We start from the raw sequence: 4,947 nt of genomic DNA, 5'->3' as shown, positions 1-4,947 counted from the left end.
GGGACGCACCCCGCCCCCCTGATCACCCCGGGGACTCACACACACACCCCGGGACTCACACTGCCCCGTGATCAGCCCCTGGGACTCACACACACACCCCTGGGACTCACACCTCCCCGTGATCAGCCCCTGGGACTCACACACACACACCCCGGGACTCACACCGCCCCCCCCCGTGATCACCCCTGGGACTCACACACACACACCCCTGGGACTCACCCCTCCCCCGTGATCAGCCCTGGGACTCACACACACACACCCCTGGGACTCACCCCCCCCCGTGATCACCCCTGGGACTCACACACACACACCCCTGGGACGCACCCCCTGTGATCAGCCCTGGGACTCACACACACACACACACACACACTGGGACTCACCCCCGTGATCAGCCCCTGGGACTCACACACACACCCTGGGACTCACACTGCCCCCGTGATCACCCCTGGGACTCACACACACACCCTGGGACTCACCTCCCCGTGATCACACACACACCCCTGTGATCACCCCCTGGGGCTCGCAGCCATTTCCAGGACCTACGCGGCTGTTCCTGACCCGCTCAAAACGCCGCCATTGACAAAAGCGAGACTCGCCCGAACAGGGACTTGAACCCTGGACCCTCAGATTAAAAGTCTGATGCTCTACCGACTGAGCTATCCGGGCGCTCTGCCGCTGGGGGAGCAGCCGGCGAGTGATGCATCGCACCGCCTGGCTCCCAGCCCCTGGGCAGCCACTGAGCAGCTGTTCCTGCTGGGGGTCCCCCCCCCAGCCCTTGTGGGCTCTTGACACGGTGTGTGTCTGAACAAGCGGGGGGGGGGGATTCATCTATCTGTCCAGCCCAGCTAGAGACCTGGGGGGCAGGGTGACCCGATGTCCCAATTTTATAGGGCCAGTCCCGATTTCTGGGTCTTTCTTATATAGGCTCCTATTACCCCCCCGCCACCCCCGTCCCGATTTTTCACATTTGCTGTCTGGTCACCCTATGGGGGGGGGGCTTTCTGCTTCCCCAGCCAGCCCCCCCCTTCCTTCCCTGGCCGCAGCTAATCTAGCCAGTTCCTCCCCCCTGTGTGGCCTTTTCTAATGGCATCTGTCCCAGGGATTTCCCCACGCCCCCAATTTCCCCAACACCCCCCCCCCCCAGTTTTGTGAACTAGTTACGTGCTGACGTAGTGACTGTTTGGACATCTGAATGGAAATGGAAACGTTAAGACACACTTTAAAAGCAGATACGGCGTTTGATCAAATAGGTGCGTCTGCAAAAGTAAAAGTGAATTCACCCACGAAAGCTCATGCTGCAAAACGTCTGTTAGTCTATAAGGTGCCACAGGATTCTTTGTTGCTTTTACAGATCCAGACTAACACGGCTCCCCCTCTGATACCTGCAAAAGTATGACCACCGACCAGCTTCCTTAGGCAGCTGTTGTTTTTTATGACAATGGCAGTGCAGTCGTTTCCGTGATGTTGGCCAACCTAATACTTTCCAATGATGATGTGTAAGCAAAGGCTGAATGAGCTCTCGCTGACAGCCAGCGATGGGCTGGCGGGGGGAAGCTTCAGGACCAGATCGTATTTACATTCACACCTAATCTCCCTAGGAATCCAGCACACAGAGCTGTGTTGCCCAAGCGATAGATTTTGGCTGGGGTTGGGTTACAAATCGCTTGAATGCGCAGAGCGGGGGGATGAAATGATGTTATTGTATGAGTAAAGGGGTTGGACTAGATGACCTCCTGAGGTCTCTTCCAGTCCAAATTTTCTTTTCTATTCTAATGTTTCGGCATTATTGGAAAGAAATGTCAAATTATTCTAATACAAAACATTCTATATCTATTATACAGATAGATAGATAGATAGATAGATAGATAGATAGATAGATAGATAGACACAAGAAACCAAGAAGGATGTAGATGTCATGCTTCATAGAAGGCTTGAGTAGCCAACTTTAATTTGTGGGATGATTTCAAAACACGAGTTAAATCTAATAAAAGGGTCGTGAGACATTTTTTCAGTTTTTACTATGGTACCATACGGCCCCCCTTCACCCTCACAGTCTCACCAACCCTGACACCTCCCCTGTAAATTCAAACACCCCCCCCGCCCCATTTCAATTCCCGGGGAAGCCACTGATCTGTTCTATCAATGCCCCCCTCTCTCTGATGGCAGATCTGTATTTCTGACAGTGTCTATCAATCTGTGTATCTGACCATCTCTTTCTAATGTCACCATTATCAGCATATCATTTATGTCTTCCCTTCCCTTCTTTCTTCCCTGCCTTATCACTGTATAGTTCTGGTGGTATCTAATCTATCAGCCAATCTCTCCTTTTCTAATGGCATCTATTCTAGCAGCATCCGTCTTCTCTCTTCATTTTCTGTCTCTCTCTGATGGCATCTAGCTCTCTATTTCTGATGCGATCTATCAATCAGCCATTCTTTTCTGAGGTCTATTATATCTATCAGCATATAATCGATCACTTCTTTCTTTCTTTCTTTCTATTTATGATAGTATTTTATCTATCTATCCCCATACACCCCCTCTATCTATCTATCCATCCCCAGACACCCCCCATCTATATATATCTATCCCCAGACACTCCCTCTTATCTATCTATCCCCAGACACCCTCCACCTATATATCTATCCCCATACACCCCCTCTATCTATCCATCCATCCCCAGACACCCCCATCTATATATCTATCCCCAGACACCCCCTCTATCTATCTATCCATCCCCAGACACCCCCATCTATATATCTATCCCCAGACATCACCTCTATCTATCCATGCAAATCCAGACACCCCCCATCTATATATCTATCCCCAGACACCCCCTCTTATCTATCTATCCTCAGACACCCTCCACCTATATATCTATCCCCAGACACCCTCCATCTATATATCTATCCCCAGACACCCCCTCTATCGATATATCCATCCATCCACAGACACCCCCATCTATATATCTATCCCCAGACACCCCTCTATCTCTATCTATCCATCCATCCCCAGACACCCCCATCTATATATCCATCCCCAGACACCCCCTCTTATCTATCTATCTATCCATCCATCCCCAGACACCCCCCATCTATATATCTATCCCCATACACCCCCTCTATCTATCTATCTATCTATCCCCAGACACCCCCTCTATCTATCTACCCAATATACCCCCTCTATCTATTTATCTATCCCCAGACACCCCCTCTATCTATTTCTCTCTGATGGCATATGCGATGCAGCAGGGCGTGGGGAGTATTGACCTGGGATTGTCGCAGGGGAGTTTTACTGGGACTGTGTGTGGGATGGGAGACCCTCCTTGAGGGAAGATACCTGAGCAGGTAACGTGAGAGCCTAGGAGGGGGATGGGGCCAGGTGACACCTGGGAACATGGACAAAGGCTGGAGGAGGAACCTGGGGTGGGGGGTGAGACGGCTGGAGGGGGCTTCAGTTTGGAGCTGGCTGGGGAAACAGAGGGAGTCCCAGGGCTGGGGGTCTAAGCTTCCTGCCCCCCCCCCAAAAGGACTTGACTGAGGGGTCCTCGTTGTACCTACAAGCTCTGTGTTGGACTGTGTTCCTGTCGGCTAACAAACTTTCTGTTTTACTGGCTGGCTGAGCGTCGCGGTGAATGGCAGGAAGTGGGGGGGTGCAGGGCCCGGACTCCCCCACACGCCGCGACAGCTTACGACGATCAGTTCCGGATGGTATTTAGCCATCCATCTACATAGCTAACCATCTTTTTCTAATGATGTCTAATCTATCACAACCTTTCCTTCCTTTCTTTCTTTCTCTCTCTCTCTATTTCTGGTGCTGTAACGATCTATCTATTTCTGATGGGATCTTCTCTCTCTTATTTCTCATCTATCACTCACTTAAGGATTTAAGTGAAGGATTTAAGTGATTTAAATGTTTCTTTTCTAGCACTTAAGGTTGTAGGTGCGTATATATATCGAGTAGAGAGAGAAGCGGGAGGAGCAGAGCAAGGAAACTAGAGCGGAAAGAACGGCTCCTGGAAGTAAAACGCTCAAAGAAAAGTTTCCAGGAGTCCGGTGGCACCTGATAGACTCACAGGCCCATTGGAGCAGGAGCTTTCGTCAGCGGCAAAGAAAAAGTTTGCACCAAAGATGAAAACTGGAAGTTGCCCGGCCCAGGTTCCACCGAGATTTGAACTCGGATCGCTGGATTCAGAGTCCAGAGTGCTAACCATTACACCATGGAACCAGCTGACTGGGGGCCCTTCCAGAGTGCTGGCAATGGCTGCTCTGCCAGGGTGCCAGGCACCCTGGGGTGCTTGCGTTGGCCCCAGCCTGGCAGTGAAGACAACAAAGGAAAATGATCTTAGCAAAGCACCAACCAGTGGGTGCTGCTCAGACACCGTGTGCCCCAAGCGCTTATCCGATCAAACGACGCTCGGTGGCCCGGGTGCAACCGCGGCTGGAATAACGCGGCCAGCTCGGAGGGCCTCGGCGCTTTGCCTTCGGAACTGGGCGGCCGGAGCGCGGCAGCCGCTGGCCAGGAGCCCAGAGGCGCCGGGGCTGTGAACTGCCAAGCCGAGAGGTGCGGGGGATTGGCCCCAGCGCAAATTAAGCCCTGATGGCACCCCTGACGGGACCGAACCTGTGGATCCTGGTGTGATGAAGTGGGAATTTTTGGTAGTGTTTTGGAGAAGCCGGCCTGTGCCTCAGTTTCCCTTTGCGGGTTCTTGAAGCTTGATGCACTAAAGGGGTCACTCCCAAGGGCCTGGGGCATAGACCAGACCCTGCGGATCTGTGCCAGCTGGGGCAGTCAGAGGTTTAGGGACACCCAGAGCATGGGGCTAATAGCCATTCATGGACCCATCTTCCAGGAACATATCTAGTTCTTTTTTCAAACTCTGTTATACTGTTGGCCGTCACAACATCCTCCGGCAATGAGTTCCACAGGTTAACGGTGAAGAACTACACA

General features: G+C 52.1%; 2 non-coding genes across 2 annotated transcripts; both read right to left on the bottom strand.

The window, feature by feature from the left end:
- Window positions 1-593: 593 nt before the first annotated feature.
- Window positions 594-666, bottom strand: TRNAK-UUU. The gene has a single exon. It is a non-coding gene; the product is annotated as a tRNA-Lys (tRNA).
- A 3,486-nt stretch (window positions 667-4,152) lies between these two features.
- On the bottom strand, window positions 4,153-4,224 carry TRNAQ-CUG. Its single transcript has one exon. It is a non-coding gene; the product is annotated as a tRNA-Gln (tRNA).
- Window positions 4,225-4,947: the final 723 nt, after the last annotated feature.

The sequence above is a fragment of the Mauremys reevesii genome, linkage group 14, assembly GCF_016161935.1.
Source record: "Mauremys reevesii isolate NIE-2019 linkage group 14, ASM1616193v1, whole genome shotgun sequence".
NCBI lineage: Eukaryota > Metazoa > Chordata > Testudines > Geoemydidae > Mauremys > Mauremys reevesii.
This window is presented reverse-complemented; position numbering and strand designations above follow the sequence as displayed.